General features: G+C 37.5%; 1 pseudogene; it reads right to left on the bottom strand.

Annotated features, from left to right (window-relative positions):
* Positions 1–2,618: 2,618 nt before the first annotated feature.
* LOC103304682 (beta-citrylglutamate synthase B-like) lies at positions 2,619–10,619 on the bottom strand (annotated as a pseudogene).
* Positions 10,620–26,385: the final 15,766 nt, after the last annotated feature.

Here is a 26,385-nt window from a genome sequence, read left to right as displayed (position 1 = left end):
GGAAATTGAGGGGATGAGTGTTGTGGTCTGAAAAAATGGGAAGGAGAGCAGATTTCCTCATGCTTCATATTTTCTTACAGTGTCATGGTATATCTGAGGCACAGTATCATTGAGCATTTCTTCTCTCCATTGGGTATGCTGAAAAATCATAGAGGGATCAAAGAGGCAGATAGGAACTTCAGCTTTCTTTCCAAAGAATCTTGTGCAAAAGAGTGATCACTCTGTAGGAAAAGTAGCTACCAGGATTGCTTGTGATGTGGGTTTCTTTTCTGTGGTATGTGAAAACGCTGTCTTTATTTCCTTTTAACTGAAAAATGGTTTATCTCAATACGAGCTCATCTTCCTTCCCATTTCCAAGTAAGCCCTCCTCAAATCTTACTTCCTTATAAAATTTTCCACCTAGTAGCTGCCACATTTTATTTTGGTAAAAGGAGTAACCAAGAACATTATTGGCTCAAACCTTAAACTACCTCAAAACTTAATTGCTCTCCTTATCTGGGACTCACAGCTGCCTGAGGTCCCCTCTCCCCAGGCCAGTCAGTAATGTAACTAGGTCCTGTGTGTCTGCAACTGATGGGAATCCTTGAAGAGGGACTTGCATGGAACTTGGTTCCTCTTTTCACCGAAGAAAACCCAGACAAGTCTTAGTCACTCACTGATAACATGGTAAGTAAGAAGCAGAAGTGGTATTTGAACACAGGATCTTTTGACTGCAAATCTAACCCTTGTTCTAAGACATTGAAGAGCATTATGAACAATAGAAACTCAATTAATGTTCATTGAGAGGCAGTATATATAACACAGTGGTTAAGATTCAAGCTTTTGACAACTGGCTTGTTTTCATTTTGTATGTCTGGTAAAATATACCATTTAGTGGCATTAGGCATATTTGCAATGCTGTGCAATCATTTCCAGAATTTTTTCATCATCTCTAACAAAAACTGTACTGACAACTGGTTTTAAATTCAGGTTCTTCCACTAAGTAGCTATGTAAACTTGCACAAATTTCTTAGAGGACCTAAATTTCCACAATTATAACATAATAACAATAAGTGCACCTGCTTCACAGGATTGTGTGTGTGTGTGTGTGTGTGTGTGTGTGTGTATATATATAATACATTGTGATATTAATTAAAATTAATTATTATTATTTAAAATATATTTTTATTGATTTCAGAGAGGGAGGGAGAGGGAGAGAGAGATAAAAACATCAATGATGAGAGAGAATAATTGATTGGCTGCCTCCTGCACACCCTCCACTGGGGACTGAGCCCACAATCTGAGCATGTGCCCTTGACTGGAATCCAAGCTGGGACCCTTCAGTCCCCAGGCCAATGATTTATCCACTGAGCCAAACCAGCTAGAGCAATTAACATTAATTATTACTATCAATTGGTTGGACAATTGATTATTTACTTCATATTTATTGAGTTCTTACTCTGTGTTAAGCACTGTGCTTGAGCTACTAAGTGACAGGGTTTACATTTCTTTTTTTTTGTCATTAAAAAAGCCTTTATTGGGTTCTATTTACATTGCACTCCCACCCAAATGAAAGGAAAAACTAAAAACAGAGATAATAAATACCAATAAGAGCCCCTCAAGACTTCATAAGCTATTAATATAAAGCTAGTGGTTAATACAGTGAAGGAAGAATTTTCAGGCTTGTATAAAAAATTCTTATAATTTAGGTAGATGTTTTCCTCACCCATTACACATCTTTGCATCACAATGTGAAGTTGTGCTACTCTGAAATTTTTACCCACTGTACAAAAACAAAAGCAAGGGACCATGAAAAAAAAATATATATGTTCTTCATGGCCTGAGAGCACAAGCAATTTTGAGTAATAAAAGGGTAACTATGAGCCCTAACCAGTTTGGCTCAGTAGATAGAGCATTGGCCTGTGGACTGAAGGGTCCCATGTTTGATTCTGGTCAAGGACATGTACCTTGATTGTGGGCACATCCCCAGTGGGGAGTGTGCAGGAAGCAGCTGATCGATGTTTCTCTCTCATCAATGTTTCTAACTCTCTATCCCTCTCCCTTGCTCTCTGTAAAAAATAAATATATATATTTTTAAAAAGGGTAACTATGAGAGCCTGATAATTTTCTGTATCTCACCTCTTCTGCCTAGCTGTATAAAAGTCAGTAAGACCTGTGTGTGTGTGTGTGTGTGTGTGTGTGTGTGTGCTTTATTGATTTGAGAGAGAGGGAAAGAGAGAGAGAGGGGTGGGGGGAAACATCAATTTGGTTGTTCCACTTATGAATGCATTCATTGGTTGATTCCTGTATGTGCCATGACCAGGGATTGAATCCACAACCTTGGCATATTAGGACCTCACTCTAACCAACTGAGCTATCCGGCAAGGGCTGAAGTCAGTAAGATCTTAACAGCAGAGGTCTCCTCTATCTGACCTCTTCTTTCTTCACTAATCCTACTCAATTTTTTCTCTTCTTCCTGAGCATCTTCCATGAACAGCATTTCAAGTTGGTTAAAAAAATAATTAATAGTAAAACAAAGAAGAAAAAGAAAGCAATTTTTACAAGGGTTTTGTAATTATTTATTATTATTTGTCATATTATGTAATTAATTATTTGTAATTAATTATTTACCAATGTAGTCACTGTTCAATTTCATTGGCTAGCAGGTGATTCATGTTGAATAGGCCACCAGGGAGCTTGGTGCTTTCAAGGTGCGGTTGACAGAGCTGGAACTTGTGCCCATTTTGACAGCAGTGCTGGCTGAGGGACTCAGCTCCTGCTAACTAATTTCACTGGCTGGGGACACCATGAAGAGCAGCAAGATATGACACCATGAACAACAGGGATATACACCCAATGAGCAGGCCAGAGGGCTGAAGGGAGGTGGCATAGTCTGCTATGATACCAGCTACATCTAAATTACAAACTTTATCAAAGGTAATGAAACCTACATTTGCATTGGCCTCAGAGACACAGAAGGCACTATCCTTTTTCATCAACAGGTCAATGCCACACACATCTATCCCCAGAATATTAGACATCTGGATAACTGGCTGCTTCCCTTGTTCACTCAATTTGAACATCATCCCCACACCACCTAATGAGCAGTTGCTTTGCATCCACCCATCTGTTTAACAATAGACCATAGTGCCAACCACACGGCCTCCCACAACAATGACATGTACACCCCTTCTAGGAGACTTCAGCATTCTTCTGGAACAAGTATGGAGCCACATGGATAATAAAAGGGCTTAGATCAGCCAAATGCCGCTTATCTTGAGTTAAGAAAACAGCTTTGCCTCTATGACACCGTATATTCTTTATTTTTTTTTTAATTTTGTATGTGTGTTATTCTTTTTTTTTTTGTCTAAAGTTTTACATATATCTTCTTTTTCCCCAAATGACCCCCTGCCCAGCTATCGCTCCCCCACCCCGGGCAAGCCCCCACTGCCCAAGTGCCTGTGTCCATTGGATATGCTAATATGTATGCATACAAGTCCTTTGGTTGCTCTCTAACCACCCCTCCCCTACCATTTGTCTCTGGGTCTATTATTGTTCATCAAATTATGTTGATCATTATATCCCACATCTGAGTGAGATCATGTGATATTTATCTTTCTCCCACTGGCTTCTTTCACTTAGCATAATGCTCTCCAGTTCCATCCATGCTGTTGCAAATGGTAAAAGTTTCTTCTTTTTTATAGTGGCATAGTATTCCATTGTGTAGATGAACCACAGTTTTTTAATCCAATCATCTGCTGATGGGCACTTAGGCTGTTTCCAAATCTTAGCTATTATAAATTGTGCTGCTATGAACATAGGGGTGCATATATTCTTTCTGATTGGTGTTTCTGGTTTCTTGTGGCATAGTCCTAGAAGTGGGATTACTGGGTCAAATGGGAGTTCCATTTTTAGTTTTTTTGGGGAAACTCCATACTCTCCACTGTGGCTGCACCAGTCTGCATTCCCACCAGCAGTGCATGAGGGTTCCTTTTTCTCCACATCCTCTCCAGCACTTGTCGTTTGTTGATGATAGCCATTCTGACAGGTGTGAGATGGTATCTCATTGTTGTTTTGATTTGCATCTCTTGGATGATTAGTGACTTTGAGCATGTTTTCATATGTTTCTGGGCCTTCTGTATGTCCTCTTTTGAAAAATGTCTATTTAGATCCATTGCCCATTTTTTTATTGGATCTTTTATCTTCCTTTTGTTAAGTTGCATGAGTTCTCTGTAAATTTTAGAGATTGAACATTTATCAGAAATATCATTGGCAAATATGTTCTCCCATGCAGTGGGCTTTCTTGTTGTTTTGTTGATGGTGGCTTTTGCTGTGCAGAAGCTTTTTATTTTGATGTAGTCCCATTTGTTTATTTTCTCCTTAGTCTCCATTGCCCTAGGAACTGTTTCTATAAATATATTGCTATGACATATGTCTGCTATTTTGCTGCCTATGGAGTCTTGTAGGATTTTTATGGTTTCCCATCTTACATTTAAGTCCTTTAGCCAGTTTGAATTTGTTTTTGTGTATGGTGTAATTTGATGATCTAGTTTCATATTTTTTTTTGTATGTATCTGACCAAATTTCCCCAGCACCATTTATTGAAGAGACTGTCTTGACTCCATTGTATGTTCTTGCCTCCTTTGTCAAATATTAATTGAGCATAGTGGCTTGGAACAATTTCTGGGTTCTCTGTTCCATTGGTATATATGTCTGTTCTTGTGCCATTACCATGCAGTTTTGAGAACCGTGGCTTGGTAATATAGCTTGATATCTGGTATTGTGATCCCTCCAACTTTGTTCTTCTTTCTCAGGATTGCTGTGGCTATTCGGGGTCTTTTTTTTTTTTATTCCAGATGAATTTTTAGAGAGTTTGTTCTAGATCTTTGAAATATGCCATTGGTATTTTAATGGGTATGGCATTGAATCTATAGATTGCTTTAGGTAGTATGGACATTTTAATGATGTTGATTCTACCAATCCATGAACATGGTGTGTTCTTCCATTTGTTTATGTCTTCCTCTATATCTTTTTTCAATGTCCTGTAGTTTTCCAAGTACAGGTCTTTTATATCTTTAGTTAAGTTTATTCCTAGGTATCTTATGTTTTTTGGTGCAATGGTAAATGGGATTTTATTTATTTTTGCTTCTCTTTCTGTGAGTTCATTATTGTTGTATAAAAAGGCCATCGATTTCTGGATGTTAATTTTGTATCCTGCTACCTTGCCAAATTCACTTATTATGTCCAGTAGTTTTTTGATGCAGTCTTTGGGGTTTTCTATGTATAGTATCATGTCATCTGCGAATAAGGACAGTTTTACTTCTTCTTTTCCAATTTGGATACCTCTTATTTCTTCATCTTGTATGATCGTTATGGCTAGTACTTCTAGTATTATATCGAAGAGGAGTGGTGAAAGTGGGCATCCCTGTCTTGTTCCTGTTCTTAGGAAAATTGGGTTTAGTTTTTGCCCATTGAGTATGATGTTGGCTGTAGGTTTGTCATATAGGGCTTTTATTAATTTGAGGTATGATCCCTCTATTCCCACATTGCTGAGAGTTTTTATCAATAAAGGGTGTTGGATTTTTTTCAAATGCTTTTTCTGCATTGACTGATATGATTGTGATTTTTTTGTCTCTCAGTTTGTTTATGTAATGTATCACATTTATTGATTTACGGATATTGTACCATCCCTGCATCCCCGGAATAAATCCCACTTGGTCATGGTGTATGATCTTTCTAATGTAATGCTGAATTAAATTTGCTAAAATTTTGTTGAGGATTTTAGCATCTATGTTCATGAAGGATATTGGCCTGTAGTTTTTGTTGTTGTTGTTGTTTTGTTTTGTTTTGTTTTGTTTGTGTGTTTTTTGTTTGTTTGTTTGTTTTTGTGGTGTCTTTATCTGGTTTTGGGATTAGAGTAATGCTGGCTTCATAGAAAGAGCTTGGAAGTGTGCCTTCCTCTTGAAATTTTTTAGAATAGTCCTAGAAGGATAGGTTTTAGTTCTTCTTTGAATGCTTGGTAGAATGCCCCTGCAAAGCCATCTGGACCAGGGCTTTTGTTTGCTGGAAGGTTTTTTATCGCTGCTTCAATTTCGTCAGTAGTTATCAGCCTATTCAGGTTTTTTTACTCTTTTTGATTGAGTTTTGGGAGCTTGTATTTTTCTAAGAATATGTCCATTTCCTATAGGTTGTCCATTTTTCATAGTATTTTTCATAATTGTTTGTATTTCAGTGGGATCGGTTGTTACTTTGCCTCTTTCATTTCTGCTTTTGTTTATTTGTGTCCTCTCTCTTTGCTTCTTGGTGAGCCTGGCTAGAGGTTCATCAATCTTGTTTATCCTTTCAAAGAACCAGCTCTTGGTTTTGTTGATTTTTTGTATTGTTTCTTTGGTCTCTATGTCGTTTATTTCTGCTCTGATCTTTATTGTTTCCTTCCTTCTGCTTACACTGGGCTTTTCTTTTGCTCTCTTTCTAACTCTTTGAGTTGTAGGGTTAGATAATTTATTACCATTGTTCATTGTTTTTTGAGGTAGGCTTGTAGAGCTATAAACTTCCCTCTCAAGACTGCTTTCACAGTGTCCCATAGATTTTGGTTGTTGTGTTTTCATTGTCTTTTGTTGCCATGATGTTTTTTATTTCTTCTTTGATCTTTCTGGTAACTCAGTCATTGTTTAATAGCATGCCATTTAGCCTCCAGGTGTTTGAATTTTTAAATTATTTTTATTGTAGTTAATTTCTAGTTTTATGCCATTGTGATCTGAGAAGATGCTTGATATGACTTTGATCTTCTTGAATTTGAAGAGATTTGCTTGTGTCCCAATATATGGTATATCTTTGAAAGTGACCTATGTGCACTTGAGAAGTATGTATATTCTGTGACTTTGGGGTGAAATGTTCTGAAGATGTCAATTAATTCAATATGATCTAGTGTGTCACTTAGGATTGATATTTCTTTGCTGATTTTTTGTTTAGAGGATTTGTCCAGTGGTGTTAGTGGGGTATTAAAGTCCCCTACAGTGACTGTATTGCTGTCAATCTCTCCCTTGATATCTTCCAGAAGTTGTTTTATGTATTTGGGTGCTCCTGTGTTGGGTGCATATATGTTTACCAGAGTTATATCTTCTTGTTGAATTGCTCCCTTTAGTATTATGTAGTGGCCTTCCTTATCTCTTGTTGTGGCCCTCACGTTGAGGTCTAATTTGTCAGATATACGTATTGCTACCCCAGCTTTTTTTTCATTTCCATTCACCTGAAAAACCTTTTTCCATCCCTTCACCATAGGTCTGTGTGGGTCCTTTGTTCTAAGGTGGGTTTCCTGTAGAGAGCAGATATATGGGTCATGTTTTCTAATCCACTCAGCTACCCTATGTCTTTTGATTGGGGCATTTAATCCATTTACATTTAAAGTTATTATTGATAGGTACTTGTTTGTTGCCATTTTTATTCTTTATGCCTGTGTTCCTTCTTCCCTTCCTATTTCTTCTTTTTACAGCCCTTTATCATTTCTTGCATTGCTGGCTTGGTGGTAATAAACTCCTAGTCCTTTTTTGTTTCTGAAGCTCCTTATTTAACCCTCAATTTTGATGGAGAGCCTTGCTGGGTACAGTATTCTTGGAATCAGACCCTTCCTTTGAATGACTTCATATATTTCATTCAATTCCCTTCTGGCCTGATGTGTTTCTGTTGAGAAATCAGTTGATAGTCTGATGTAAGATCCTTCATAGGTAACTTTCTGTCTCTCTCTGGCAGCCTCTAAGATTCTTACTTTGTCATTGGTGTTTGCCAATTTAATTATAATGTGTCTTGGTGTCGATCTTTTGGAGTTCATCTTGTATGGGACTCTGTGAGCTTCTTGGACTTGTGTGAGTTTTTTCTTCCCTATATCAGGGAAGTTTTCTGCCATTATTTCTTCAAACAGGTTTTCTATTCCTTGCTCAGTTTCCTCTCCTTCTGGCACCCCTATTATGCAGATATTGTTTTGTTTCATGTTGTACCAAAGTTCTCTTAGGCCAGTGGTTCTCAACCTTTCTAATGCCGCGACCCTTTAATACAGTTCCTCATGTTGTGGTGACCCCCAATCATAAAATTATTTTCGTTACTACTTCATAACTGTAATTTTGCTACTGTTAATGAATCGTAATGTAAATATCTGTGTTTTCAGATGGTCTTAGGCTCTACAGCAGCAGTTCTCAAGTTGTGACCCACAGGTTGAGAACCGCTAGCAGGGTTACCTAATACCATCGGAAAACACAGATATTTACCTTATGATTCATAACAGTAGCAAAATTACAGTTATGAAGTAGCAATGAAAATAATTTTATGGTTAGAGGTCAAAACAACATGAGGAACTGTATTAAAGGGTCACGGCATTAGAAAGGTTGAGAACCACTGCTCTAAGTGTTTCTGGTTATGTAGCTCTCTCTTCTGCATTGACTTAAAGGTACAAAATACAACACAACAAGACATAATGCACAGGGCACCAATCACAAATGTATTCACAATACTAATACCCCCAAATAAAGGTGACCACCAGAGAAAACAGAATTAGAGAATAGAAAAGATTGCAAAAATGATATTGAGAAAAGGAAAAAATGTAAGAGAGAAAAGAAAGAGATGAAAATACAAGGGGAAAATATATGTATATGGGGTGAAAACTCCAATAAAACAACAACTAATCCAAAAAATGAAAACAATAAACCTCCAAACAACAAACACCCAGATGAATCTGAGGAGGCATAGCTTATTTCCAGATTGTAAGGTCAAAGAATTGAATGAATGGGGAACTAGTCACAATTCAGTATAGAGGAGGTAGAAAGAGAATGAGTGTATAAGAAGAAAAGTAAAAAACAAAATACAAAAAAGAAAAAAATATATATATTGAAAATATATAAAAGAAAATTTATATATTTATATATTAAAAAATGTCCCCCTTCTTTAATACATATATCTATGTATTCATTTACTATTGGAAAAGGAGAATAGAGAGTAGATAAGCCTGAGTTGGTGATTGGAATTAGTTAAGCTATTATAGAAGAAGAAAACAACCGAGGAGAGGAAAACAGAAGCAAAAGAAAAAACACCCCAACAACAACAACAAAAAACAAACAAATTAAAAAAAACTAACCAACAATCAAACAACAATAAGACAGACAGAAAGAAAAAGGCAAAAAAAATTTGGATAGTGAAGAAATAGAAGAGAGAAGTATGGATGGGCTGGAGCAGGGGAGAGGAAATTAGACATATGAGTAAGATCAATTTTTAACAGGGAGTAAAATGAAAGGATAGAGAAAAACTAAAGCAGGAACAGGGTAATAGAAACAGGACCAAAAAGGGGAAAAGTGAGGAAGACAGTGTTTGCATAAAGGAAAAATTGAGATAGAGTAAAATAATGCTAAAGGGAAAATAAAAATAGAATTTAGAACACTAATTCTAAAATAAAATAAAATAAAATAAAGAAAAAAATAACATAAAATACAACTTTAAAAAGGGTAAAATAATAGTATTAATAATAATAGTTAAAAATAAAAATATAATAATAAACAAGGTAAAATCAAGTGAGAGAAAAAAATTAGTTTAAGTAAAAGATAAAAAATAAAAATGTGAATTAGTGAAAGTCATTCATTTCCTCTACTGTTCTGCTTGGCATGTCTGTTTCCTTTCAGGCAGTCAGCACAGTATTGAAGTTCCCTTCGATCCATCGTTCCTCAGTGTCATAAACCACAATCCTGTTTTCAAGCAGGCATGATCTCTCTGCTCTCTTTGGTTCTCAGCATGCCTTTAGTTGTATTCACACACAAGAGTCAATATCTGTGTCAGCCCCAATTGACAACTGAAGTTTTCCCACCACACTCTTATTATTTCAGTGTCAGTCTCTTGGGCTGGCCAGAAGTGGAGAGGAGAAAGGGGAAGAGGGGCAGAATGGGAGGAAATGGGGGCAGCTCTGAGTTCCATTTCCTATCTCTTGATCATTTCTCAGCCCTAACCCAGAGCTTCTCCTCCAAGTCCATGAGCCTATTCTATATCCCAGAGTCCTTTTTCAAAAAACTTGCAACCTTCAACCTGCTGGATTCTACATATTAATACCTTTAATGTGCTTTACTTGAACTAGAGGAGTCCTTGTCCAAACAGGGGGTAGGAAGAAGAGTTTGTCTTCTTCCTGCTGCCAAGGATAGCCTGGGATTTTCAAGTTACATATCTGGATTCTCCCCTAATACTCTGACTTAACAGGAGCAATATTTGCCATTTCCTAGCCACATTTCACGTCTTCCGATTTCCATGCCTTTGTTTCTCTTGTCCCATCTCCTTGAAACACCCTACCCCTTTAACTTTCATCATTCATGTCAAATTCCACTGCTGTCTGTTTTTTAAAAATATATTTTTATTGATTTCAGAGAGGAAGGGAGAGGGAGAGAGATAGAAACATCAATGATGAGAGAGAATCATTGATCAGCTGTCTCCTGCACATCCCCCTACTGGGAATCGAGCCCACACCGGGAATCAAACTGTGACCTCCTGGTTCATAGGTCGATGCTCACCCACTGAGTTACACTGGCCAGGTGCCACTGCTTTCTTAAAACCTTCCATGTTTTCTCCTTCCCAAATGTGGTATCTTCCTCTTGTTGATCTTCATTGTTCTCCATGTGTACCACTCCAATTGGCACTTCAAATTGTCTGCTTCTCATAGTCACTCATGCTAATGTCTTATCTCCCCTTACATAGGAGATACTTGGTAAACACTTGATCTTAATTGAAAGCATTTTATATAGAAACATAGGTAAATTTTGATTACTTTATGGATTTAGAGGGTTGACCCTGGGGGATCAACTACTATGTGAAACAATGCTTGTGTTCATAGGATAATGCAGGCAAGCTATAAACAACAGATTTCAACATGCACACAGTGTTTATAAATTGGGGGTGGCCTAGATTGATAGCAGGAAAAGCATGCAAGTGGTCAGCTACAAGTTGAATCTTCTGCCAGCAGAGGGCAGCATCAGTAGCATCCAAGGGGAAACAACCCTGAACCCAAGTTCCTTTTCCCTTTGTGGCAGTCCTGACAGTGTAGGAGACAGGATTCTCTGGCAATCTGCAACAGAGGCTCCTTATCAATTATGTTGAAATTCAGGTTTGAGCTGAGAAGTGACTACAGAAAGAAAAGGGCAGGATTAACCCCCTGTCCCACCACCATCACCACCACCACCACCACCACCACCATCACCACCACCACCACCACCACTACCTCTACCGTATAGATTAAATTCCTTTCCATTGGCTCTAAGTCACTACTGGCATATTCTTGCACTCCATAATGCCTGCTGGGGGTTCTCTCCCCTCCTGGCGATTTTCCTGTTATTCTCATTGTAGGTTTCATGATTAATGGCCTTCATCTTTTTTTAAAATATATATATATTTTATTGATTTTTTACAGAGAGGAAGGGAGAGGGATAGAGAGTTAGAAACATCAATGAGAGAGAAACATCGATCAGCTGCCTCTTGCACACCCCCTACTGGGGATGTGCCCGCAACCCATGTACATGCCCTTGACCGGAATCGAACCTGGGACCTTTTAGTCCGCAGACCGATGCTCTATCCACTGAGCCAAACCGGTCTCGGCAATGGCCTTCATCTTCCAGTAAACCTCCTCATCCAGTTTCCAGTGACCGCCTACACCTGGCCCCCACCTGCACCTGGTCCCACTTATTACTCTGACTGATCTTTACAAGAGACAAAAATATCCTGTTCCTCCTACTCTGCCCTGTTGATGCCATTTTGGCCCTTCTGCTAGCAAATGTAATAATGAATTTATAACTCTTTACCCCTTTTGACCATTCCTCCTTCAGTAACCTTAACAACTACAACTCTTTACATTTTGATATTATAGTATGTATTATAATGATATAAAATGAAAAAATGACATAACTTATGGTAATTAGAGTTTTTAACTCGTTTTGCCCTAAGATCCGACTTTTGGTTGGATTTTCATAGGCTCTATAACTGATAGGGAATTTAAAGGACACATAGTCTAACACTTGTGGAGTTTTCTTTAAAAATATTTAAATTAAATATTTTCAGCATATGAAAAATATAAATATTATAACCAATACTCACATACCCACCACCCAGATACAGACACAGCACTGGTTATACAGGTATGCTCACACTGTGAACATTTATTGAGCTGTACTCTTTTATTTTTACACACTAGAGGCCCAGTGCATGAAAATTCATGCACTGGAGAGGGGGTCCCTCAGCCCGGCCTGACCCCTCTCACAGTCTAGGAGCCCTCAGGGGCAGGAGGCAACCCAGCAATCAGGGGCAGATGACTCCCCCATCACACCTCTGCTGCTGCCACTGCCAGCAGCGCAAGCCTCGGCTGGCCTTGGTTACCTGAGCCTCAGGCGGCCCTGGGTGGCTGGGCAGCCACCATCCGAGGCTTGCCTGCATCTCGGGCTGGCCTTGGGCCACTGGGGGGCTGAGGAGACTGGGGGACTCTGGAGGAAGGCACGGGGAGCAGCTGGGCCCACCAGGGGGAGGGCCTGGCCTTTTCACGCGCCTGACACCCAGCAGGGCTGAGGGGACTGGGCGCCACCATCTTGTGGCTGTGGGTGCCATCATCTTTGAGGGAGTGGTTATTAATTAGCATATTCCCTCCTTATTGGCTGTGGGCGCCACCATCTTTGAGGGCATGGCATTCAATTAGCATATTCCCTCATTATTGTCTGTGGGCACTGCCATCCTTGCAATGGCGTGAGGGTCATTTAGCATATTCCCTCTTTATTAGATAGGATTACATTTCAATAACATTTACCAAAAAACTGATAATACAAGTGTAGCTTTTGTGTATTCTCCTAATCTTATCCTCATATTTGTAGAGGTCCTGAATGTACAGATTCTCATCCCTAAGCAAGTTTTTGCACATTTACTAGTACTAAATACATATGCATCCATAAACAACATCTAGTAGTTTTTTTGCATCTTTTTAAACTTCATATAAATAATGATCTGACTATATCCTTCTTCAACTGGTTTTGCTCCACACTGTTTTGTGCATCATTTTTTAAAATTTTATTTTATTGTTTAAAGTATTATAAATAGTAGTACATATGTTTCCTTTTTTCGCCCCATTGACCTTCTCCTGGACTCCCCTACCACCAGGCACATGCCCTCACCCCACTCCCCAGTGTCTTGTATCCATTGGTTATGCTTTCATGCATGCATACAAGTCCTTCCATTGATCTCTTACCTCCCCCGCAACACTCTCCAGTCTTCCTGCTGTAATTTGACAGTCTGTTCAATGCTTCTGTGCCTCTGTATCTATCTATTTATTCATCAGGTTATAATGTTCTTTATTATCCATAAATGAGTGAGATCATGTGGCATTTTTCTTTCACTGCCTGGCTTATTTCACTTAGCACAAAGCTCTCCAGTTCCATCCATGCTGCTGCAAATGGTAAGAATTCCTTTTTACTGCAGCATAGTATTCCATTGTGTAGATGTACCATAGTTTTCTAATCCACTCATCTGATGATGGGAACTTAGGCTGTTTCCAAATCTTAGCTATTGTAAATTGTGCTGCTATGCACATAGAGGCACATATATCCTTTCTGATTTGTGTTCCTGGTTTCTTGGGATACATTTCTGGAAGTGGGATTACTGGGTCAAATGGCAGTTCCGTTTTTAAATTTTTGAGGAAACACCATACTATTTTCCACAATGGCTGCACCAGTCTGCAGTAAAGGAGGGGTCCTTTTTCTCTGCATCCTCTCCAGCACTTGTCATTTGTTGATTTGTTGATGATAGCCAATGTGACAGATGTGAGGTGGTACCTCACTGTTGTTTTGATTTGCATCTCTCAGATGATTAGTGACTTTGAGCATGTTTTCATGTGTCTCTTGGCTTTCTTAATGTCCTCTTTTGAAAAGTGTCTATTTAAGTACTTTGCCCATTTTTTGATTGGATTGTTTATCTTCCTTTTGTTAAATTGTATGAGTTCCCTGTAAATGTTGGAGATTAAACCCTTATCGGAGATAACATTGGCAAATATGTTCTCCCATGCAGTGGGATTTCTTGTTGTTTTGTTGATGGTGTCTTTCGCTATGCAGAATCTTTTTATTTTGATGTAGTCCCATTTGTTTATTTTCTCCTTAGTCTCTCTTGCTCTAGGATTTGTGTCTGTAAAGATATTGCTATGACATATGTCTGCAATTTTGCTGCCTATGGAACCTTGTAGGATTTTCATGGTTTCCCATCTTATATTCAAGTACTTTAGCCATTTTTAGTTTGTTACTGTGTATGGTGTAATTTGGTGATCTAGTTTCATTTTTTCGGCATGTATTTGACCAAATTTCCCCAGCACCATTTATTAAAGAGGCTGTTTTGGTTCCATTGTATGTTCTTGCCTCCTTTGTCAAATATTAATTGAGTATAATGGATTGGGTAAATTTCTGGGTTCTCTATTCTGTTCCATTGGTCTATATGTCTGTTCTCCTGCCAGTACCAGGCAGTTTTGATAACCATGGCTTGGTAATATAGTTTGATGTCTGGTATTGTGATCCCTCCAATTTTGTTTTTCTTTCTCAGGATAGCTGTGGCCTTCAGGGTATTTTTTTTATTTATATTCCAGATGAATTTTTGGAGTTTGTTCTAGATCTTTGAAATATGCCATTGGTATTTTAATGGGTATTGCATTGAATCTGTAGATTGCTTTGGGTAGTATGGACATTTTAATGTTGTGGATTCTACCAGTCCATGACATGGTATGTTCTTCCATTTGTTTATGTCTTCCTCTATCTCTTTTTTCAATGTCCTGTAGTTTCCCAAGTACAGGTCTTCTACATCTTGGTTAAGTTTATTCCTAGGTATCTTATGTTTTTTGGTGCAATGGTAAATGGGATTTTATTTTATTTTATTGCTTCTCTTTCTGTGAGTTCATTATTGTTGTATAAAAAGGCCATCGATTTCTGGATGTTAATTTTGTATCCTTCTTCATTCCCAAATTCACTTATTATGTCCAGTAGTTTTTTGATGCAGTCTTTGGGGTTTCCTATGTATAGTATCATGTCATCTGCGAAAAAGGACAGTTTTACTTCTTCTTTTCCAAATTGGATACCTTTTATTTCTTCATCTTGTATGATCTCTATGGCTAGTACTTCTTGTACTATATCAAAGAGGAGTGGTGAAAGTGGGCATCCCTGTCTTGTTCCTGTTCTTAGGAAAAATGGGTTTAGTTTTTGCCCATTGAGTATGATGTTGGCTGTAGGTTTGTCATATAGGGCTTTTATTAATTTGAGGTATGATCCCTCTATTCACACTTTACTGAGAGTTTTTATTAAGAAAGTGTGTTGGATTTTGTCAAGTGCTTTTTCTGCATCAATTGATATGATTATGTGATTTTAGTCTCTCAGTTTGTTTATGTGATGTATCACATTTATTGATTTGTGGATATTGTACCATCCTTGCATCCCTGGAATAAATCCCACTTGGTCATGGTGTATGATCTTTGGAATGTATTGCTGAATCTGATTTGCTAGAATTTTGTTGAGGATTTTAGCATCTATGTTCATAAAATATATTGGCCTGTAGTTCTCTTTTTTTGTGGTGTCTTTATCTAGTTTTGGGATTAGGGTAATGCTGGCTTCATAGAAACAGCTTGGAAGTGTGCCTTCCTCTTGAATTTTTAGAGTAGTACGAGGAGGATAAGTGTTAGTTTTTCTTTGAATGCTTGGTAGACCTTCCCTGTAAAGCCATCCAGACCAGGGCTTTTGTTTGCTGGAAGATTTTTGATCGCTGTTTCAATTTCTTCGGTAGTTATCAGGTTTTTTAATTCTTTTTGATTGAGTTTTGGGAGTTTGAATTTTTCTGGGAACATGTCCATTTCATCTACGTTGTCCATTTTTTGGAATAGAGTTGTTCATAGTATTTTTTCATAATCAATTTTATTTCTGTGGGATCGGTGGTTATTTCACCTCTTTCATTTCTGCTTTTGTTATTTGGGTCTTCTCTCTTTGCTTCTTGGTGAGCTTGGCTAGAGGTTCATCAATCTTGTTTATCCTTTCAAAGAACCAGCTCTTGGTTTTGTTGATCTTTGTATTATTATTATTTTTTGTCTCTATGTCATTTATCTCCACTATGATCTTTATTATTTCCTTCCTTTTGTTTATGCTGGGATTTCTTTTGTTGCTCTCCTTCTAACTCTTTGAGTTGTAGGGTTAGATAATTTATTACCATTGTTATTTGTTTTTTGATGCAAGCCAATAGAGCTATAAACTTCCCTCTCAAGACTGCTTTCACTGTGTCCCATAGATTTTGGATTGTTGTGTTTTCATTGTTGTCTGTTGCTATGATGCATTTTTTTCTTCTTTGATCTCTCTGGTAACCCATTCATTGTTTAATAGCATGGTATTTAGCCTCCAGGTGTTTGATTTTTTTTGTTTGTGTTTATTGTAGTTGATTTCTAGTTTTATGCCATCGTGATCTGAGAAGATGCTTGATATGATTTCAATCTTCTTGAATTTGAAGAGACTTTGCCTGTGACCCAATATATGGTCTATCTTTGAAAATGACCCATGTGTACTTGAGAAGAATGTATATTTTGTGGCTTAGGAGTTAAATGTTCTGATGATGTCAATTAATTCCTTCTGATCTAGTGAGTCATTTAGGATTGATGTTTCTGTGCTGATTTTTTGTTTAGAGGATTTGTGCAATGGTGATAGTGGGGTATTAAAGTCCCCTACTGTGACTGTTTTGCTGTCAATCTCTCCCTTGATATCCTCCAGAAGTTGTTTTATGTATTTGGGTGCTCCTGTATTGGGTGTGTATATGTTTACCAGAGTTATATCTTCTTGTTGGAGTGCTCCCTTTAGTATTATGAAGTGGCCTTCCTAATCTCTTGTTACATCCTTCACATTGAGATCTAATTTGTCAGATATAAGTATTGCTACCCCAGGTTTTGTTTTTTTCATTTCCATTCACCTAAAAACCTTTATCTATCCCTTTACTCATCAGTCTGTGTGAGTCCTCTTTTCTGTGGTGGGTTTCCTGTAGAGAGCAAATATATGGGTCATGTTTTCTTATCCACTCAGGTACCCTATGTATTTTGATTGGGGCATTTAATCCATTTACATTTAAAGTTATTATTGATAGGTACTTGTTTGGCGCCATTTTTATTCTTTATGCCTGTGTTCCTTCTTTGCTTCCTCTTTCTTCTTTTTACAGCAGACCCTTTACCACATCTTCCATTGCTTGTTTGGTGGTAATAAACTCCCTTAGTCCTTTTTTGTCTGTGAAGTTCCTGATTTCACCCTCAATTTTGATGCATAGCCTTGCTGGGTATAGTATTCTTAGATTCAGACCCTCCATTTGCATGACTTTGTATATTTCATTCCATTCCCTTCTGGCCTGATGTGTTTCTGTTGAGAAATCAGTCCATAGTCTGATGGGAGACCTTTTATAGGTAACTTTCTATCTCTCTCTGGCAGCCTTTAAGATTCTTATTTTGTCCTTGGTGTTTGCCAATTTCATTATAATGTGCCTTGGCGTTTGTCTTTTGGCATTCATTTTGTTTTGGACTCTGTGAGCTTCTTGGACTTGTGTGAGTTTTTTCTTCCCTATATCAGGGAAGTTTTCTGTCATTATTTCTTCAAACAGGTTTTCTATTCCTTGCTTAGTTTCCTCTCCTTTTGGCACCCCTATTATTTGGATGTTGTTTCATTTCGGGTTGTCACAAAGTTCCCTTAGGTTCTCCTCCTTTTTTTAAAGTTTTTTTTCTAGATGCTGCTCTGCTTGGGTATTTTTCCTACCTTGTCTTCTAGCTCACTGATGCGTTCCTCTGCTTCTTCTCATCTACTGTTGATGCTTTCTACTGAGTTCTTTATAGCAGCGATGTCATTTTTCATTTCTTCTTGGTTCTTCTTCATTTCCTCTTGGTTCTTACATATATTGTTGAATTTGTCTTCCATTCTTTTCAGTGGCCTTATGACCTTTTCTCTAATTCTTTCTCTGACATATTGCTTGCCTCCATTTTGTTTACCTCCTTTTCTAGTGATGTCTCTTTTTCTTTCATATGTTGGCTGTTTCTTTGTCTCCCCATGATCTCTCTTTTCCAGGTGTCTGATTATGTAGCTCTCTCTCTCTCTCTCCTGTGTTGATATAAAGGCACAAAATACAACACTACAAGGAACAATGCACAAGGCACTGAACACAAATATATTCACGATGTCAATAACCCCAAATAAAGGTGACCACTAGAGAAAAGAGAATTAGGGGAAAAGACAAAAAAAGTGCAAAAAATGATATTAAGAAAAGGAAAAACGGTAAGGGAGAAATGAAAGAGAATAAAAAGAAGGGGTAAAAGACTATTTATATGGGGAAAAAACTCCAATAGAACAATAACTAATCCCCCAAAAATGCAAACAACAAACACCCACAGGTGAATGAAAACTACAAACAACTAATAACATGCGAAGAGAGAAAAAAACAGAAGCAAAAAGCAAACAAAAAAACAGACAAACAAAAAAGAGAGACACAGTCTCACAAACAAGCAAAAAATCCCAACCTAATCAACAATCAAGCAAACAACATCAATAGGACAGAGAACAAAACAAACAATAACAACCACAAAAAAAAAAAAAAAAAAACAGAAAAAAAAGGGAAGAGAGAAAAAAATTTGGATAGTGAATAAAGAGAAGAGAGAGGTGTGTATGGCTTGGAGCAGGTGATCAGAAATTAGATATATAAGTAGAATGAATTTTTAACAGGGGTAAACAGAAGGAATAGGGAAAATCTAAAGCAGGAATAGTATAAGAGACACAGGACAACAAAAGGGGACAAGTGAGGAAGAGAGTGTTGGCATAAAGGTAAAGTTGAGATAGAGTAAAATGATGCTAAAGGAAAAATGAAAATAGAATGTAGAACACTAATCCCAAAATAAAATAAAATAAAGAGAAAATAAAATGACACTTAAAATGTAAAATAGTAGTAGTAATAATACTGATTAAAAATAATATAATAATTAAAAAGGTACAATCACGTGAAGAAAAAAGAAAAAAATTAGTTTCTTAAGTTAAAGATGAAAAAATAAAAATGTGCAGTAGTGAAAGTCATTCACTTCTTCTACTGTTCTGTTTGGCACACCTGTTTCCTGTCAAGTAGCCACGACAATATTGAAGTTCCCTGTGCTCCACCACTCCTCTGTGTTGTAAGCCACAGTCCTGATTTTCAAGCAGGCAGTATTTCTTTGTTTCTTAGACTGCCTTTATTTGTGTTTACACAAGAGTCAATTTGTGATTCAACCCCTGTGTGGCAGTGTTTCTGGAATGACCTCTGGGCCTATAAGTCCTCTCTAGCCAGTATTTCAATTTTGTTTTCCCTGTCACACTTAATACTGGTTTGGGAGAATGGACTGCCCCAGAGCTGGTTCCCTGATTGTTACTCCCCACTGTGATCCCCAGGTTCCACAAATACAACTTTTCCCTGCAGTCTCTGAGAGTGTTCCCAATTGGATGATCCTATGTACTGGGCTTAGTAATCAAAAGCAAGGGTTTAAAGAGAAAAAAAGAGCCAGTGTAAGTGCGTGAACTCAAGACTTTTACCTTCCAGCACTGCATGCAACTCTGTGTTTGTCTCTGTGCATGTCTTTTTTTCCCCTGGCACTAAGCAGCCATCACACTGGTAAAACTTCAAGCTGCCTTTTTGTGCCCATTTCAGCTATGGTATGATTTTTAGAGTTCCCTTCTGCCAGCAGCCCTTTGGATACCCTTCCACATTCATGGATCACGCTGGTCTCAACAGCTGCGGATTTTGTGGGACGCAGACTTCCCCCAAACCTCTAGATCCCACTGAGTGCATTTCTCTCTCCAGCCTGGATCACAGACCTCACCTTTCCATAAGCAAAATCTGACCTTTCCGTGAGAAGGTACAGAGATGGTCCGAGTCCACATATTCGCGCTGCTTGAGACCTGGGGTTTGTGGGTTCACAGCTGGTCCCTGCGTGTTGTGGTTGTAGAGTCCCGGGATGTATAAGCTTCCAATCTCAGCTACTCTCCCCTGCCTCTCCTACTGATCTCTGACTGCATTTACCTCCTCTTAATCCTTTGTGCAGCCACCTGTTTTGTGTATTATTATAGTCTCTATGAATGCATTAGAAAAGAAATAGTTGTGAGATGTTTATCTGCATTTATAAATGTCATTACTTGTCTTCTGCTCTTTGGGACTATCTACTTGAAACTTCAATATGTGATTAGATTTGGAGTAATCACTCAACTTTATACCTCTAGAAAACAGCCTCCTCTCCCTCTTTCAGGCCCCTTGTCTTCATCAAAGGATACTATTCATTCAAGGCTTAAACATATTCAAGGAGCAATTACAAACATCTCTGAAATGTAAAGTTCTGCAAAAAGGTATTAGCATGCATATGAAAATGTTACATCAGCAACTCTTTTTTCTGAAATGCTAATGAGCTATCTTGAAATTTACACCTATTCAATTCTGCATCTTGATACTTTTTAAACCTCCATCCTCAAACAAGGGCATATGAAGGCAAATGGAAACAAGTTAAGAAAACATTTTTATACAAATCTTGATCTCATGTTTCTATTAAGACCTAAGAGAAAAAAGCCCTCAGATAATATCCCCTCTCCCTTTCTCCTCAACACTTGTATCATTTGTTTTATGCAAATAATTGATTAATAAGATCAAACAAGGTTATCACACAATTTATCTGTCATTTCCCAGATAAAGATATAATGTACTTATGCTGTTCTTCTTAGAAATATTTTTTAGTTTAAAACCATGTAAATATTACAAAATACAAATTTTATCTAAATATTGAAAAAGTCTAGTCATTTTATAAGAGTATCTCATTTTTCAAAGAAGAAACCCTCAATTTATAGCTCTACAAGGTTGGGCATTTCACTTGTCACTAGAAAACTCACTAGAGTTTTCTTTCTTTCAACACTCCCATGTACTGCAATCTTAATCACTAAAGGCATATGGTTTTGTTTCTGCAACTCCTGGGGTGGGGGTCAGAGGGTGGGGTGGGAGGTGCAAATGTAAGTCAAATGATCCACACATTCTTGGCTACAGCCACTTCTTTTTATAATTTAAATGGGTGAGTTTTTACTTTTCCTGAAGAGCAATTAAGGAAATAGAAAAGCACTAAAATAGTAGTAGATTTGTGGGGGAAAAAAGAACAAACATTTCTGCCATAGATTAATTCCTTTGGTCAACAAATACTTACTGAGTTCATTCTGTTTGCTGATAATTGTCCTAGATGCTGAGAGAATAGCAGTGAGCAAGACCAACAAGGCCTCTGTCCTTGCAGTTAATGGTCTAGTGGGGAGCCTCAGATGGCAAAAAAGTAAACTAATAAAATAAACATGTCTTTAGACATTGGTAAGGGTTATGAGAAAACAAAATAGGGTAAAGATGATGAAGAATGGCAATGGTGGTGTGATTATTTTGGATGTAGTGTCAGGGAAGGGCTCTCAAAGGAGGTCACATTTGAGCAGTGTCCTGAATAGGAGTGAGTCCATTGACAAAAACATGGAGTTACCATATGATTAAGCAATGTAACATATATATAAATATATATATATATACATATATATATATATATATATATATATGTATATATATATATATATATATATATATATATATATATATCCAAAATAAATAAAAACAGACTCACACAAAAACTCATGTTGGATGTTCACAGCAGCATTATTCACAATAGCCAAAAAGGAGTGTTGCAGTGGAAAATTTTTTCTTCTAACCTTCTAGTATCTTTGGCTGGTCTAATAATCAAATTAACATAAGACAGTTTAGAAAAAAGAAAGCAAATTTAATTACCTATGTACAGGGGCCTCATAAGAATTTGAGACCCATAAGTGGTCAGGTAATTGGGGCTTATATGCCACCCTGAACTAGGAGAAGGTTGCCTGGTTCTGATCTTCAAAAGGGTAGAAGAAAATTTAGGAAATGAGAAAAGCAAATGTTAGATAAGCAAATGTTTGCCATGCCATGCAGAGACAATGGGACATAGAGTAATTTTATTTCTAGGTCCTGCCAGTTCCCCCACAGCCCACCACACCAAGTACATATTCTGTGTAGTTATCTCTGGTGATAGTTATGTTCCTAGACCAGGCCCTCTATAGAAATTCTTTTAGGCAGTTAAGAGGTAGGTAAAAAAAACACACACACACAAAAAAACAACAACACTTTTCCTGAGTTTTTTGGCCTTGATTGTCTTTAGCTCAAAATACTCCACATGCCAAAGTAACACATTCTGGGGAGACTTGTTTTGAACCTCTTTAGTGGAAACAGCTCAAAGGCCCATTAAATGGTGAATGGATAAACAAAGGTGGTATATTGATATAATGGAATAATATTCAACCATAAAAAAGATTGATGCCGAAACCGGTTTGGCTCAGTGGATAGAGCGTCGGCCTGCGGACTCAGGGGTCCCAGGTTCGATTCCGGTCGGGGGCATGTGCCTTGGTTGCGGGCATATCCCCAGTAGGGGGTGTGCAGGAGGCAGCTGGTCGATGTTTCTCTCTCATCGATGTTTCTAGCTCTCTATCCCTCTCTCTTCCTCTCTGTAAAAAAATCAATAAAATATATTTTTTTAAAAAAAGAGATTGAATCACTTCTATTACAGGAATAAACTTCAAAACCATTTTAATTGAAAAAAGCCAGTTACAAAAGGCTACATTTTGTATTATTCTGTTTATATAAAATTTCTAGAATAGGCATATATATAGAGAGAGAGACAATGGCTTGTTTAGGGCTGAGGAGGAGATGGCAGGTATGAGGGGATAATAGCTAAAGGGTATACAGTGTCTTTTTGGGGTAATGAAAATGATGTAAAATTAGGTAGTGGTGATGATTGTACAGCTATATGAATTGTGGACAAAAGAAACATCCAAACTTGTAGAGAATTTTTATGAAAGTTTATTTGAGTCAACCTGTTAGAAATAAAGCAAGGCCCCTAAGTCAGGGTCCTGGTAGAACACAAAACATACTCGGGAGCCAGGCAGCAATGCAAACATCTTTACTTCTACGTAGAAGGGTGCACACACATGGTCTGGAAGCACACACACAGAGAGAAGGTGGTCTGCTTGGCTTTATTATCCCTGATGTATGTGACCTGTCCCTTGCTCTTGATTAGAGATCAGGCGCACAGTCTTTTGTGATTGGATAATTCAAAGGGATGGGCTGGCCTTTGCTGTTTCAAGATGGCAGCCCTCAGGGGAGCTTCAAGCCATGTGGCCAACATGGCAGCTGCCAAGTCACACAGTCCAAAATGGCAGCTGTCTAAACTGCTCTTTGACAGAAAAGATGACTTGTTTATTCTCACAAACCTTGTAACATATGCGGGCAAGCAAGATATCAAATGCTCAGAATAACAGTTTTGTGTCTTTTGTGCATTTGAAATTAAGGAGGGGACATAAAGAAGATTGGAGAAAGCAAGGTGGGGACTAGATTACAGAATAGTTAACAAGACTATGTATTCTCTTAAGGGTTAATACCCCTTTGAGGGGTTTTACTTGTAATATTTCAAAGGTGTGTTAATGTAGATGCACAAGAACAATGAACAGTGCTGGCCTAAAACTTTCAGTAAAGAAGTTACAGGCCTGGAGCTTGACTACTCACCATGACCTGCCCAGTTAGTAATTTATATTCAGATCACCATGTTAGGTTACTTTTCGTATAACCCCTTTTTTTCCTCCAGAGAATATACTACAAACCATGGAATTGTCCACTTTAAAATGGGTGAATTTTATTGTATGCAAATTATAGCTCATTTTAAAAAGATAAAAATTGCTTCATGGGTGTGTGAGAAATAATAATTTCTTACTCATTTCATGAGACATAAGATGGATAAATAGGTAGAGACCAGATAGTATGGGTTTTTAAGGCTGTTTTAGTGAATTTGGGGTTCTTTCTAAACACAATGAGAAGGCATTGCAGGGTTTTAAAGATGGGGATTACCTGATCTGTGTGTAATTTTGCTAAGATTTCTTTGACTGCCAGGTAGAGGATAGTTTGTGGAATGGGATTAGAGTAGAAGCAGAGAGACTAATTATAGGCTACTTCAGTAATCTAAGCAAAAGGTGATAGTGGCCTGTACTAAGGTGGTAACAGAGAAGATGGAGAGTAGTGGGTGGATTCAGGACATATTTTGTAGGTAGAACTGTCAGGACACACTGCTGTTGGGGAGTATAGGGTGTGAAGGAAAGAGAGAAATAAGATATAACTTTTAGATTTTTCAGTCTAAATTACAAATAAATAATTGTTCTTGTTTCAGATCTCTCTAGAGATCTTTTGGGCTATGTGAAACCATAGGACTCTGTGTAGTTCTAACTCAAAAATAGGAATGTGTAGATCTGTCCTTTTTTTTTAGATCTGTCCTTTTTTGCTGTATTTCATTTTTTATCCTTGGCTCTTTCAAATAATCCAACTCCCAGCTGTGTGATAATAATAATGAATAGTCTTTTAATCTTAATTTTATGTTTCATTGTTATTATGTTATTACTTCCTCCTACTGTTTTCTCTTACCTCCTACTTACAATCTTAGACTTCCACAACATAAACTTTCCATGAAGATTACTGCCTGACCATTTTTATTTGCCAGTGAGGTCAACTCAGGGTTCCAAAGAACTACAGGAGGCCACATTTTTTTCCTAATAGTTGCCCATGGAGCTTTGAATTGTCTGGTTTTCAATTACTTGTGCTAGTCTTCTTTCCATCAGCATAGCTAATTGAGTTGGCTCTAAGTCTCTGGGAAAAAAAAAACGGCTTTATAATGAAGACTGAAAGGGTATCGTATTTATTTCATACAACGCAGCTAAAAAGCTCTACAGGAGAAACTTAATAAGGTCAAGATAATGTATTTTTTTTCTCTTGCATTCCAGTTTTATAAAAGGTTTGGTTTCTAAAATTTCTTTTTAAATTAATAGATTCCTAAGTACAGTAGATTTCTCATTAAGAAATCAAGTAATTGGTATTAATTTTCAATTTTATTAGCTATACAGAATCATGCAATTCTCATTAGCTTTTCCTTCAAGCATGATTTCTGCTGTGTTCCTGTTTTAATAAACAGAATTTCCATTCAAAAACTAAATGGAATCAGAAACCTTTTCCCTCATCTCTCTCATTTAATCCATTACTAAGTCTTGTCATCTACCACTTAAATAAATATCCTATTCATGTGCCCAGCTGTCTATTTATATTCATCCCCATTATCTTGGCTTTGGCTCAAGCCTCTCTCTATTTCACATAGAATATTGCAATATTGTTCTGACAAGTCCTCTTTCTATTACTTGTCTTTCTTTCCAAACAATCCATCCTGCTACTGCCACAGTGAGTTTTCTAAATGTAAATCTGATTTTTAAACTTCTACCTAAAAGCTTTCAATGGCTTCCTATAACCTGCTGGATAAAATCCAAACCCCAGAGCACAGCACATACACTTCATTATTTGTCCTCTGTTCACTTTTCCAACATCACTTTCAATTTTTTCCCTGTGCTCTAGGTATCCTGAATTACTTACTGGACCCCTACATATGTTATGAGTTTTATGCCTCATTGACTTTGTACATGTTGTTCCTCTGCCCAGAATAATTTTTCCTTATTCTTCTCCCACCCCATCCCCAGCATACTTCTATTCTTTTTCAAGATCCAGCTCAAATGTCTCCTCTATGAAACTTTCTGAGATTCATACTATGGCCCTGATAGAAAGTAGGTATTTAATGAATGCTGATGAATGGGTAAATTGAATAGATAAAAGGTAGTTCATGGGGCCAAGGGTGAAAGGGTCAGGAATGAGGACTCCAGAGCATTGAAGCATGTGAGAAACTGAACCAGAGAGCTTGGATTAGGGATGTGAAAGGAAGGAAAGTTGCAGAGAACAAAGGAAGGAACAAAGGAAGGTTTGTGGTATTCCTGGTTCAGGGTGATTTCCATATACAGTTAGCCCTACATATTTGTGGGTTTCACATATGCAGATTCAACCAACTGGTGATAAAAATATTAAAAATCATATATTACATTGTTTTAGACATGTACTATGTAGTTAGGCCTACAATAGTTGCATGTGTCCAGAACATGTACAGATTTTTTTTCATTATTTTCTAAAATATCCAGTATAAAACATATTTAAATGGCATTTACATTGCATTAGGGATTATAAATAATCTGGAGATTATTTAAAATATACAGAAGGGTATATACAGGTTATATACAAATGCTATGCCATTTATATAAGGAAGTTGAGCATCTGTGGATTTGGATATCTGAGGGGGTCCTGGGACCAATCTCCTATGAATACTGAAGAATGACCTGTGCTCAGTTAATTCTTTCACAAAAAGTGAAACATGATAACTACTGAGCTGAAGCTGCCCAGAGA

This window comes from Eptesicus fuscus, chromosome 1 (assembly GCF_027574615.1).
Source record: "Eptesicus fuscus isolate TK198812 chromosome 1, DD_ASM_mEF_20220401, whole genome shotgun sequence".
In the NCBI taxonomy this organism is placed as follows: domain Eukaryota; kingdom Metazoa; phylum Chordata; class Mammalia; order Chiroptera; family Vespertilionidae; genus Eptesicus; species Eptesicus fuscus.
The sequence above is the reverse complement of the archived record's forward strand: the minus strand, read 5'-3'. Positions and strand labels throughout refer to the sequence as shown.